The 14,521-nt window shown below is 38.5% G+C and overlaps 1 protein-coding gene and 1 long non-coding RNA gene across 2 annotated transcripts in view; one reads left to right on the forward strand and one right to left on the reverse strand.

Annotated features, from left to right (window-relative positions):
* LOC134205595 (serine/threonine-protein kinase OSR1) overlaps positions 1-14,521 on the forward strand; it is a 56,225-nt gene that overhangs the window by 28,439 nt on the left and 13,265 nt on the right. The gene's annotated exons all lie outside the window — the stretch shown is intronic.
* LOC134209066 (uncharacterized) lies at positions 2,439-2,992 on the reverse strand. Its single transcript, XR_009978717.1, has 3 exons — positions 2,838-2,992; positions 2,611-2,750; positions 2,439-2,533 (listed from the first exon to the last, which is right to left on the reverse strand). It is a non-coding gene; the product is annotated as an uncharacterized LOC134209066 (long non-coding RNA).

Genomic DNA, 14,521 nt, shown 5'->3' on the forward strand with positions numbered 1-14,521 from the left:
ATTCCTAGAGAAACTCAAGAGGAACGAAATTCCAAAGGAATTCGTGGGGGTATTTGCAAAGGAATGTCTGGAGGAATTGATGGACAAACTTCCAGAGGAATTCCTGGAGGAACTTTTTGAGGAATTCCTAGAGGAACTTACGCAGGAATTTCTGGAAGAACTTTCGGAGGAAGTTTCTGAGTTGTGCCTGGAGGAACTGCCGAAGGAATTTTTGAAGGAACTTCCGAAGCAACTCTTGAAGGAACTTCCGAAGCGATTCCCGGAATATCCTCCGAAGAAATTAAAAGGAATTTCTGGAGAAACTTCCGAAGGAATTCCTGGTGGAACTTCCAGAGGCATTCCTGGAAGAACTTCCGGAGGATTTCCTAGAGGAACTTCCGGAGGAATTCCTGGAGGAACTTCCGGAGGAATTCCTGGAGGAACTTCGGAGGAATTCCTGGAAGAACTTCGGAGGAATTCCTGGAGGAACTTCCGGAGGAATTCCTGGAGGAACTTCCGGAGGAATTCCTGGAGGAACTTCGGAGGAATTCCTGGAGGAACTTCCGGAGGAATTCCTGGAAGGAACTTCCGGAGGAATTCCTGGAGGAACTTCCGGAGGAATTCCTGGAGGAACTTCCGGAGGAATTCCTGGAGGAACTTCCGGAGGAATTCCTGGAGGAACTTCCGGAGGAATTCCTGGAGGAACTTCCGGAGGAATTCCTGGAGGAACTTCCGGAGGAATCCCTGGAGGAACTTCCGGAGGAATTCCTGGAGGAACATCCGGAGGAATTCCTGGAGGAACATCCGGAGGAATTCCTGGAAGAACATCCGGAGGAATTCCTGGAGGAACATCCGGAGGAATTCCTGGAGGAACTTCCGGAGGAATTCCTGGAGGGACTTCCGAAGGAACCTGGAATTCCTGGAGGGACTTCCGAAGGAACCTGGAATTCCTCGAGGAATTCCTGGAGGAACTTCCTGAGGAATGCCTGGAGAAACTTCCGGATGAATGCCTGGAGGAACTTCCAGAGGAATTCCTGGAGGAACTTCTAAATGAATTTCTGGAGGAACTTCCAAAGGAGTTCCTGGAGAAACTTCCGGAGGAATTCCTGGAGGAACTTCCGGAGGAATTCCTAGAGAAACTCAAGAGGAACGAAATTCCAAAGGAATTCGTGGGGGTATTTGCAAAGGAATGTCTGGAGGAATTGATAGACAAACTTCCAGAGGAATTCCTGGAGGAACTTTTTGAGGAATTCCTAGAGGAACTTACGCAGGAATTTCTGGAGGAACTTTCGGAGGAAGTTTCTGAGTTGTGCCTGGAGGAACTTCCGAAGGAATTCTTGAAGGAACTTCCGAAGCAACTCTTGAAGGAACTTCCGAAGCAATTCCTGGAATATCCTCCGAAGAAATCCCAGAAATCCCTTCCGGAGGACTTTCTGACAAAACTTCCGAACAACTTCCGCCGCCTCTATTACTGATCACCAGCAGCGTGACGCTGCAGCCGATACAATATAATTCATCAAAAATAATATAATATATATATATGAAATTAAATGAATTGAATAAAATTATTCATTTATTATACACTCATTAATTTTAAAATGAACAAAAAAGCTGAAAATAATAAATTGAAAAATTCAAAATTGAAAATTTACAATGAGGAATTAAAAAATTAAAATTCAGATTTGCAAACTAAAAATTAAAAAATTAAAAAAATAGATGAGGGTTTTTAAACGAAAATTTTCATTTTTTTCCTAAATTGAAAATTAGAGATTAAAAATAAAATAAAAATGAGATTTTAAGCATTTAAAATAGAAATCAAAAATTTAAGAAAAATTGAAAATAAAAAAATATGTAATTTAGTAATTGAAACGAAATTAAAACTTGATATTTAATATTAAAAAAATGAAAATTAAAAATTCAAAAATCCAGAAAAATAGTTAATGAAAATAAAATAATAAAAATTCATAGATAATAAAAAAAAAATTCAAATCTTAACTTTAAATTTGAAATTTTGAATTTCAAATTTTTATTCTTAAATTTTAAATTAAATTGTCATCGGTTTCATTTGTTCTTTTTCCCAAAAATGTTGGGTACAAATTTGACAAATTGACATTTAGCTATCACCCTATTCTCATCAGATGATCTGGCCAATAACAATATTTCTTGGGTACTTATTCAAAACGGTACGTGATTTTGTTAACAAAGATTCAAATTTCGATGATGGCACTCTCATGCAAAACAAAACCAACAACAGGTAGACGAAGCCTCCCCCTAGGGATCCTACATTAGGATCCCTATCTCCCCGTACTGTGTGTGGTAACGGTTTGTCAGATTGGACAAATCAACGTTTGAATATTTGTTGACAAAGTCACATCTCCTTTTGAATACGTACCAGTTATTTCTCTGTGGTGAATCCGTTAATACCGGCACATCATTCATGTTTTCCATACGCACATTCTGGGCATCTATGCGGGCCATACCTGTTTCTGCAAATATTGTTTTTGTTTCGCAGTCTCAGCAGTAGAGATGCTTCCGAATCCACCGAAAATTTTGTCTGCAAAAAATATGATTGGGTATGAATCAGATTTACACCGGTTTAGTTAATGATATGTCGATCATAAGCTTCCTTACCTGTGCAATTTAATTTTTCAAATTTGGTGCCGGAATTCGTGTTAGCATGATCACGGTACCTGAATTTTGGCACTCATTCACATCCGACGTCAATGGTGGTTCAGGAAAACCTGGATTCGATGGTTTACGGATTGTTAAATCTGCAATACGAAAAAAGATTTCACTAGTAAATATGATAATTGGCATTGGGTAGATTTCATATTTTCGCTTATAACATTTTTACTTACCAGATGAGTCCTCATATTCGTTCCGATGCACGGTACCCGTTGGGAGATACATTTTTGCTAACTGGATTAACGAAACTCTTGGTGTTTCGTACCGATGCGCAGTTGGGAAAAAGTTATCTGATCCAGGTAGATTTGGCCATATTTGTTGCAGTGGCTTTTCTGTGCCTCCTCACTGGCAAACAAAATGTCAACAAACTGAAACAATGCCGACCGGCGACCGACTGCAGTTTTTTTTCTTTCTTTTTCTCGCCTGTTCTCGCTCGCGGTCGCTGAGTTTTGTCATTCTCTATTACATCAATTACGCGCAATATGAAATTCATTGAAGGTAATATTCTGTGTAATTGTGAGCCAGTATGATGTGCATAGTTTCGAATGTAATCAAATACCATAAAAAGCACAGAATTTTATGTTCGTTTGACGTAAGTGAAGAAATCTTGTCACCGATTTGATCTTACCTTGGGATATGTAATAAAACATTGGTTATGATGTGAAAATACATTAAATCGGTTTTTACGTTGGATTTTTATGTACGTTCCAAACATTTACGTAGCAGCATATTAATATTTTTTTTGCTGTGTAATATCGGAAATAATTCTTCTCCAATCGAACTGAGCAATCAGTTCGATTTGATTAATGATGAAATTGAGCAAATCGAATATACCTCTAGCCCAGGTGATTCGATTCATGCGAAAAAGCAAAGGATTCCGCCAATTGTGGTATCTGTTGCCGAGTTTTCTGGCTTTCGGAATGAAATCTTGAGTAACCTTCAGGGGATCAAGGTTCATTTCAGATTGCTAGGAAGGGTGACTGCCGCGTTTTGCCGGGATCCTTTGACGATCGGAAACGTCTTCTTCAGTATTTAACTGAGAAGCGCCATAAATTCTTCACATACGACGGCAAAACTGAGCGATTGTTCAAAGTCGTCTTGAAAGGTCTCCCCAGTGATGATAAATCACTGGATGAGATTAAAATTGAAATTTCTCAATTACTTGGATTTTCACCAGTCCAAGTAATTAAGATGAAAAAGAAATCCCACTCTGGTACTGGCATTTCTCAAGAATTTTATTTAGTTCATTTTAACAAAAGTGAACTAAATAACATGAAAAGTTTGGAAAAGGCCTGTATTATGTCCCATGTCCGTGTTACATGGGAACATTTCCGCAGGCCTGGGGGAAATTTCCAAAACCCCACCCAGTGCCGTAAGTGCCAAAAGTGGGGCCATGGAACCAAACATTGTCACATGGATGCTATATGCATGATTTGTGGTGGAACCTCTCACGCCAAGGACGCATGTCCTGTGAGAGAAGATTCCAATAAATTTAAATGTGCAAATTGTGGGGGCAATCATAAATCCAATTTCTGGGAATGCCCTTCACGCAAAAAAGTTTTGAATTCCCGTGCAAAATTGATGACGGGAAATTCAAATCGAATCCCAGATTGACCGGGAAGAAATTTTTCAAAAGCTCAAATTTCGAAACCAGTTACCGGTCGAGCAATTCATACCCACCACAATTCACAAACAAATTTTGCCGCTCGTCAACGGGTAGCAAGCACTTCAGTAAATTCCAATTTTTCGAATGTACCTACGTATGCAAACATCGCTGCTGGTAGACAAAATTTCTCTTCTCAAAATGAGGTTTATACCCATGTCCCAACGGAAAATAACGGTTATGTTGCCGATTCAGGTAGCATGACTGCTTCCGATTTTGATTTTTTAACTGAACAATTGCATCACATGATTGATGCAATGTTCAAAGCAAATACCATACCAGAAGCTGTTCAGGTTGGTATAAAGTACACACAAAAAATTGTTATCGGACTCCGTTTTAATGGATCTAAATAATTGTGTGAAAGTTCTAAATTGGAATGCCCGCTCTCTAAAGGGCAAGGAAGATGAATTATTCAACTTCCTAACAGTTCATAATGTACATATTGCCATTATAACAGAAACTTATTTAAAGCCCGGACTCTCCATTAAAAGAGATCCAAATTATTTTATCTACAGAAATGATCGTCTTGACAGCGCCTGTGGTGGGGTCGCCATTGTCATTAATAGACGTATCAAACATAAATTATTTTCTTCGTTTGAAACCAAAGTTTTCGAAACCTTGGGAGTTTCTGTTGAAACAAATTTTGGTCAATTTTCCTTCATTGCAGCCTATTTGCCTTTTCAATGCAATGGGCAGCAAAAGAATTTGTTGAAAGCTGATCTTCAAATTCTGACTCGCAACAAATCAAAATTCTTCGTAATTGGTGACTTCAATGCCAAACACCGTTCATGGAATAATGCTCAAAGCAATTCCAACGGCAAAATTTTATTTGAAGATTGTTCTGCGGGATATTATACTATTCAATATCCCAATGGCCCAACTTTTTTTCATCCACTCAAATCCTTCGACAATTGATTTGGTTTTAACGGATTCAAGTCAGCTGTGTGGCCAATTGGTAACTCATGCTGACTTTGACTCTGATCACCTTCCTGTGACATTTGAAATCTCACAAGAAGCCATTTATAATCCAATCAGCTCTACTTTCAATTATCATAGGGCTGATTGGGATTTATATAAAACGTATATCGATAGGAATTTTGATGTTGATATTCCTCTCGATACCAAAAGTGATATTGATAATGCTCTCGTATCTTTGACAAATTTAATTGTCGAAGCCAGAGGCATTGCAATTCCTAAATGTGAAATTAAATTCAACTCCATTATTATTGACGACGATCTTCAGCTACTGATCCGTCTTAAAAATGTGAGGCGAAGGCAATACCAAAGAACTCGCGATCCCGCGTTGAAAGTTATTTGGCGAGATTTGCAAAATGAAATTAAAAAACGTTTCGCTATTCTGAGAAATACAAACTTTGAGAATAATGTCTCGAAGTTGGATCCCAGTTCGAAACCCTTTTGGAAATTAACGAAAATTCTTAAAAAACCTCAAAAGCCAATTCCAGCGCTTAAACAGGGAAATAAAATTTTATTAACAAATGGCGAAAAGGCTCAAAAACTTGCTCAGCAGTTCGAGAGTGCCCATAATTTTAGTCTAGGTCTCACTAGTCCAATTGAGGATCAGGTTACACGGAGCTTCGAAGACATTCTCAATCAAGAGAATGTTTTTGACCCTTCGTTGGGAACTAATTTGGATGAAGTGAGATCTATTACTAGAAAATTTAAAAATATGAAAGCCCCGGGTGATGATGGTATTTTCTACATACTTATCAAAATACTTCCTGAGAGCTCTTTATCCTTTTTGGTTAATTTATTTAACAAATGTTTTCAATTGGCATACTTCCCAGATAAATGGAAAAACGCCAAAGTTGTTCCAATTTTGAAGCCGGACAAAAATCCAGCTGAGGCTTCTAGTTATCGCCCAATCAGTTTGCTTTCTTCAATAAGCAAACTGTTTGAAAAGATTATTTTAAATAGAATGATGGTTCATATTAATGACAATTCTATTTTTGCTGATGAGCAATTTGGTTTTCGCCATGGGCATTCAACCACTCATCAGTTATTAAGAGTTACGAACTTAATTCGGCTCAACAAATCTGAAGGATATTCGACTGGAGTTGCTCTTCTTGATATAGAGAAAGCATTTGACAGTGTTTGGCATGAAGGTTTGATTGTAAAATTGATGAATTTTAATTTTCCTCTGTACATCATTAAACTGATCCAAAATTATTTATCTGATCGCTCACTGCAGGTAAACTATCAGAATTCTAAATCTGATAGATTACCTGTAAGGGCTGGTGTCCCCCAAGGCAGCATACTGGGGCCCATATTGTATAACATTTTTACTTCTGACTTACCTGATTTACCACCAGGGTGTCAAAAATCTTTGTTTGCAGATGACACAGGTCTCTCAGCCAAAGGGCGAAGCCTTCGTGTCATTTGTAGTAGATTGCAAAAAAGTTTGGATATTTTCTCCACTTACTTGCAAAAATGGAAAATTTCCCCGAATGCTTCCAAAACTCAGCTTATAATAATACATAAGCCGAGAGCTTCTTATTTGAAACCTTCTAGCAGACATAGTGTCACTATGAATGGGGTTCCAATTAATTGGTCTAGCGAAGCTAAATATTTAGGACTTCTGCTAGATCAAAAATTAACTTTTAAAAATCACATTGAAGGCCTTCAAGCCAAATGTAACAAATATATTAAGTGTCTATATCCACTTATAAACAGAAAATCAAAACTTTGTCTTAAGAACAAACTTTTGATTTACAAACAAATTTTTAGACCTGCCATGTTGTATGCTGTGCCAATATGGACTAGTTGCTGTAATACCAGAAAGAAGGCACTCCAGAGGATTCAAAATAAAATTTTGAAAATGATTCTGAAGTTGCCTCCGTGGTATAGTACCAATGAACTTCATAGAATTTCTAATATTGAGACATTGCAACAAATGTCCAACAAAATAATTTCCAATTTTAGACAAAAATCGTTGCGATCTTCTATTGCAACGATTAACTCCTAGTACCCTAAGTAGAAAAGAGGTTAATGTTAGTTTAAGTTGAAAACATTGTAATTCCTACATGGTTCAATTCAACCAGAGGAAAAATTCTAACTGCCAGAGGCAATTGAAATGTATTAATAATAACTAAAAATATAACATAGCAAATAAGGATGATAGTGTTAAGAAAACACGGAACACCTAGTCTAAGAGATGAATGCATGTATTAGATAATTAGCAAAAAAAAAAAAAAAAAGTGACAAGTTAAATAAAAGAAATAACTTCCCCGAAGTGAAACAGAGCATTCAACTAATTCGCATACAAAGTAGATCGGTCAAGGTAGCGAGACCCAATATTGTTAATTTCGATCACTTTCAAAACTAGTATCAAACAAACGAAGTAAATTGTAGCACATCGATCTGAACGATTATGCATGTAGAATAGCTGGATGTCGTGTTTCACTCCAGCTAAAAAAAACAACTTTATATTCTACATATTATAACTTCTCTATTTTTGACAAGATCACTTGCGGTACTCGGGAGCCTCTTTGTAATACAGTCGCGATTCGCTGGTTGGGCCATGACTTCGCCCAACCAACGAATTCGTTTTTTAGTTGGGCCAACTGACAGCCATTTGAACACGTGTATTTCGACTTGAACATCACAAATGATGTCCAGTGACACCCAATCCCGTTTACCGTGTTTACATTGAATTTTGACGTACGGTTGCTTTTTAGTTGGGCCATGACCCAATCAGCGTAGGCCCAACTAAAAAGTAGCCCAAGCATTAAAATCCCAACTAGCGAGTCTCGACTGTAATGTAAAGATGGTAAATTTCACTTATGAGCGGAATTGAATGACTACAGCGCCTCCTAGAGGTAAAAGAGTGGAAAGTATGCATTCTCTCATATAGGGGAAATGACGGTTTAGGCAGGTTTTGCTCTATTATTGTCAGGGGGGTTTTACTGACCAAATTTTATGAAATTCGGCCACAATATTCTTTGATATGAGGAAGGGGAAGGATGGTTAGTTGGACACCTACTTAAGAAAGATGCAGAGAACTCTACGACCTCTCATAGGTGCCACGGGAGGTTTTGGAATTGTTAGTGTGGAAGGTTATAACAGTAGGAATCGTTTTGGTAGAACGTGAAACACAGATAGAAATACAAAGTAGGACAGGAACGATCCTAAATTTGAACCCACGACCTCCTGCTTATAAGGCAGAACCGGTAGTATGCGTTATCCAATATATTTAGTCGCCTTTCCCAAATAAATTTCATGCTTGTTGAGCACCCACTTGGGCTTGACGGATCTGGCTGAAATTTTCACAGTAGCTTCTGGAAGCAAAAAACTTTAATTTCTACGTCTTAAAATAAAGATTGTAACTAGTTCGATTCTATTTCTGTCACTTTTTCCTCTTTTGTTGAAGTCAACGTATTGTCGATAAAGTAGTTTCGCAGCATTTTCGAAAGTTAAAACAACTATGAATATTGTTGTTTGTTATGCATTATTTGACAGTGACAGCTGGAAAGCATGATTAAATTAAAACAAATATCGCGTATGATTGACGACTACGCGGATTTCGCGGATTTGGCGCAGATTTAGTCTTAAGTGACAATTTAACAAATAAAATACTAGAATTAGGATCGTTTATTTAAAAATTAGTTTTATGCGTATCTAGTTGGGCTTTAATTTTGTTAGCAAATGTTGTTGAGTACAAAATTTACGTTCAAAGTCAATTACTTACATTATTTTTCGAATATTTACAAGCTCTTATTAAATGCCATGATTACACTCTTGAACATTCTTTAAAAAATGTTATTAGGAGAGGGGTGCCACTTGTTATTTTTAAACTATTCCGAAACATGACGCATACAAAACATGTCTGTTGAAGGACTTGAATACCCGTCTTTTATCTCGGCAATTTCGTCGTAATTCTGAGATATTTGTCAGTTGGTGCTTCCGCAGAAATTCGCTCAAACATTAAAATGAGTGTTTGAAAAGCTAGGGTATCCAATCATGGTTTGAACTAGTGAAAAGCGTATCATGGTTTGAACCATTTTGAAATCAGTAGAAATTACCATCTCATTGGCGGGAAATGAACCTAAAACAGTATGAATGGCATATTTAGGTATACTGGAAGTGATAGAGTTTATTCAAGCATTCGTACATCTTGTTTAAGCAATAAAATAAAGCGATTTAAAAACGTCCTGAATTTGCGCTAAATTCCCCCCACCAGTGGCATAATTTCAAAAAGCTCGTAAAGGACGCATTTTATGACACAGGAGTGAGATCAATATATCAAAAGAACGCTATTTTTATCTGTAATCGATTGACATCATCATACAATTGAGAAACAGTTTTAAATTGTTGAAATAGTAACATTTATACAAGGTAAAAACATATCATGGTTTGAACTAAATTCGTACCATGGTTTGAACTTGTAAATGCAGTCATGTTCTGCTGCTGTCCGCTAGGAGCGCTGCATGCGACTAGCTGGAGCATTTTGTTTACATTTCCAATATGAAAAAATCGCAATTTTCATATCGATAATTTGGACGATTTTCACACGTTTCTAATGCGAGAAGATGAAAAGTAAAACAAATTTGCTTTTCTATAGATTTCCTCAGCGTTTCATGCATGTGATTAGTATTATATTTAGGAGCTGCTGGCTGCTGCAGTAGTTCAAACCATGGTACGATTTTAGTTCAAACCATGAACAGTGTAGTTCAAACCATGGTACGAATGAAAGTTATGTAATTATTAAGTTTTTTTTAATGAAACTAGGCATAATTATGTGCACCCAGGATGTTTTTAGAAAGATATTGAACTAAGCTTCCATATAAAATAGAAATCGCAGTTCTAACATGTCCCTTTAATGAAATAAATCATCTTTGTTTTGACGGCTCATCTGAAACCCGCCATTTGGTTCAAACCATGATTGGATACCCTATTTCTGAAAAAAAAAAAAACGCAGTATTTTTTGCGATATGTTCAGATAACTCCTATGTTATTCTTGCGGAATTACTTACCAGATATTACTAAACCTCCTAATAAGAAATTTTCACAATGCTTCAAAGAAGAATTTAATAAACAAAATCGCTATAGCCTAAAGAAGGTTTCTGCAGCATTAAAATCCGAAAAATTATCAAGGGTTTTTGGATGAAAGCTACTGTAAAAAATCCGCAGGAATGCCGCCTTGAATTTACGATAGAGTTTCAGGAAGGTTAACCACATTAATTCATCAAAGAATGTCTGCGGAAATTTCCAAAGCGATTTCCACAGGAAATAATGGAAAGATTTCCACATGTTCTGGAAATTTACCGCAGGTTGTTCTTTAATTTACTTTAATTTAAAACCGAATGTTTTTCCGAATTAATTCCCAGGGTAACTTTTGCAAGAACACCCGGAAGAATTTCCACAGATGTTCTCGAAAAAACTACCGCAGACTATTTTGGAGCGACTTCTTCGACTGACAACGGTGCTTATGCAACTATGGTAGATTTTGTATTATTTGTTTGTTTACACAAATTCAAATAATTATTATACAGAAGTTTTGTTTAATAACGAAGTTGCATGGTGTAATTCCTTAATCTCTACGCAAGTTTGTCTTGTGATCAATATTTACAACAAAGTTGCATAATGTATTACTTTAGGAGAAATTGCGGTTTCAGAAGATTTTTTATTATTTGCCAAGTCAATTATGGTCAAATCTGACCTGAACATTCCTTGTATATCAATGCATCTCATAAAGTTCGATCAACAAAAATTCCACTGACAATAACGGAACAAAACATGCCAAAACTATCATCTCAGCTAAAAAGCGGTGCTTATTGCAATAGTTTTGGCTCTTTCCTCCCACGACTTTTTTCAAAGATTTCAAAAATAAATAATCACTAAATTAATGATTTCGTGTGTGTTACTTCTACGTGAAGTTAAACGATTTACAATGATATGGTAGTGTGGGGATGGGTATGTCATGTAACTCTTACCCGACCCACTAAAACCAAAACCCTTTCGCCAGTCCGTACCCTCGGCCCGCAATTAAGCAATACATCAGGGGGGGACTATTGAGAACGCTCACGCCTATGCTAACGCACTTGACGTCAATACACACAACATCGACTTCAAGGGTGGCTACCTCACCACCCGTCGATCGCAAGCTATGATAGTAACCTAACGGTCCGTATCATAATCTCACGTTGGAGACGAGCACCCCGACAACAACCACCGCGCGCGAACCGCAATGACCTCTATATCTACATACTGCGGTCCCGCAGCCCACCCGCGACATGTTGGTTGTCGGGGTGAACAAAATGTTCACTGCATCACTAGGTGCCCTTCTTACTGCACTCGTTGGTTTTGTTCAAGACGCCACCACCGCTGCAGTTTCGACATAATCTGTTGAGATGCTGTGTTCACCGCATTCCATATAGCTTCTTCCCGGCACATCCTCTCGACGAGGTTGTCCGGGGTTGTATCCATACCACTAATAAGCAGCATGGTATTGCGTTCTACCTCAAATCGCGGGCATGCGAACATCACATGCTCTGCCGATTCTACCTCACCTACACATTCAGGACACTCCGCAGAATCTGCGAAGCCAAACCTGTGTAGGAATTTCTTAAAGCAGCCATGTTCAGACAACACCTGTGTTAGGTGGAAGTTGACTTGACCATGCTTCCTATCAACCCAGTTGGACACATCTGGAATCAGTCTGTGGGTCCAACGACCTTTGACTGCGGTGTCCCATGCTCTTTGCCATTTGAGCAACGAAGCTGCTCTCTTGACACGTCGCACTTGCACCGAGTCCCTTTCGTTGTAGCACTCCACATCCTCCTCTAGGAGTGTGTCGATCGGCATCATTCCAGCTATAACGCACACTGCCTCATATGATATGGTGCGATATGCGCTCGCGACACGTAAGCACATCAGCCGGTGTACTCTGATCAATTTCTTTACATTGTACTCGGCTTTTAGTGCTACGGCCCATGCCGGCACGCCATAACGGATGATAGACAATGCTACGCCAGCTATCACCCTACGCACTTGACTATGCACCGCCGATCTGTTGGACATCATTCGTGATAAAGATTTTATCGCCAATGAAGCCCGCTGACATGCATAATCGACGTGGCTCGTAAAATTGAGCTTATCATCGATCATCACGCCCAGATGCTTGAGAGACCTCACGGAGTTAACTGTGCAGGTCCCTACTCTTATCCTAGTCTGTTGCAACCCATCGGTTATGCACTACCACGACTTCCGTCTTATGGTGTGCAAGGGATAACCGTCTCAAGTTGAGCCATTCCTCCACTCTGCCAATCGCGTATGAAGCCTTCAATCTAACTTCGTCGAGAGTGTCACCTGCTACTTCTAGCATTACGTCATCCGCGAAGCCTTCTATCTTCACTCCGGCCGGGAGACTTAGGCGTAATACTCCATCGTACATAATATTCCACAGAACCGGTCCGAGGATCGGTCCCTGTGGAACACCCGCGGACACTACGATCGACCAGCATCAGTGTCGTATAACAGCACCCTATTCTGAAAATAGCTTTTCAGTATCCTGCACAGGTAATCCGGAACTCTCAATCGGTGCAGGAGTCAGCAATTTGCTGCCCAGCTAGCATTGTTAAACGCGTTTTTACATCAAGTGTAATCAACGCGCAGTACCCTAATACCTCTTCTGTTTAAACCTCTCGCTATCTTGGCCGTATCCGTTACCGCTCGAATTGCTTCGATGGTAGAGCAGCCCTTACGGAAAGCTCCCATACTGGTTGCTAGATAAGCCACCAGCACACTCTGTATAAGCCGACAATCTATTCAGAATGACCCTCTCTAGCAGCTCTCTAGCAGCTTTCAGAATATCAGTGTGGAAGCTGATATATCTCCACTGGCAAAAGGAAGGTGGTTTGACTTGCTCATATGCCATCGCGTGCGGAAGGATTTGCTATCGACGAGTACTGTCTCCAAATTTCTAATATGACATCAGCATTTAGTCGAATAGGATTTTTATTGCACAGTTCTGTTTTCTCTTGTTTTCTCATTGCGTCCCCCTTCATACGGGAGCTTGGCAGAAGGAAGGTCGTGTGATATGTGCCATCACAAATATTGCCCTCCGCTCGCTTTCAAATCGACTTCTATAAAAACATTCTTCATGCCTGCCGTATCCTAACGGAACTATCAATTCTATACTTTCGCCTCTAATTCTATCATGAACATGTACGTCCAAGTTTGGAAGATGATATTAGCATTTCTATATCATTAATAAATAATCAGTTTTGAGAAAAATGCTAGTACAAAAGTTATTTGGCAAAGTCAAACTTAGCGAAAAACGAAAATCAATAGCTTTTTGATTGTTTTCAGTCGATACTACTTTACACAAACCATAAAGATATGCAAAATATTGCCTTTTGTTGTTGTAACCAGAGTGTAAAATAATCGATATTTTTTGGTGAAGTCCACCTTTCTTCACTTGTCAGCTCACTTTCAGACGCATTCATAGTCGACACTGGACTGTCAATATTCGATTGAATATTAGTCGTTGAATATTTATGCACATTCTACAAATTGATAAATTATCTGAAATCTAAACACGTTTTAAATGAGTGAAGTAATTTATCACATAGAACTGAATCCGATTTGCATCCGTGAGGCACTTTCAACGGTAAACATCAATATAAACAATGCTTATTATGTTTTTTTCTGCACATAGTAAACACACTCAGTGACAGTCGAATATGGTCCAATGCACCGAGTTCATCATTGACGTTTGAGACGGGCGCTGTTTACTAAGAATGAATACTTCTTCATTCATCGAGTTCATGCAAGTGTTCATTTTTAGTAAATAGCGCCCGTGCATTGGACCATATGAGTTCATGGAGCAGTCGTCTGACTATTTCATTCTATGTTTTGAATAATCATGCGATGTTTGTCAAAATTCGGACTGAAGTAGCTTCATGAAAAATAATATTTTACGCTCTGGTTGTAACAATTCGATGAAAGTAGGAAGGTGCAAAATTTGACGGAGCTCAACAGCTACCATGGGAAATAGAGGATTTTCGTAGTCCTAAATAAAAAATATTATAAAAATCAATATTATTATAAAAACTTGAAAAGAAGGCGTTCAGTAAATTGTGCTAACTAAAATTGACATTTCACGTGTATTTGCTTACAATATAGTTCAGGATAGCGCGGATTTGACGCGAAATGGATTTCATGTCGCGTGGAAAT

This window comes from Armigeres subalbatus, chromosome 1 (genome assembly GCF_024139115.2).
Source record: "Armigeres subalbatus isolate Guangzhou_Male chromosome 1, GZ_Asu_2, whole genome shotgun sequence".
NCBI classification, from domain to species: domain Eukaryota; kingdom Metazoa; phylum Arthropoda; class Insecta; order Diptera; family Culicidae; genus Armigeres; species Armigeres subalbatus.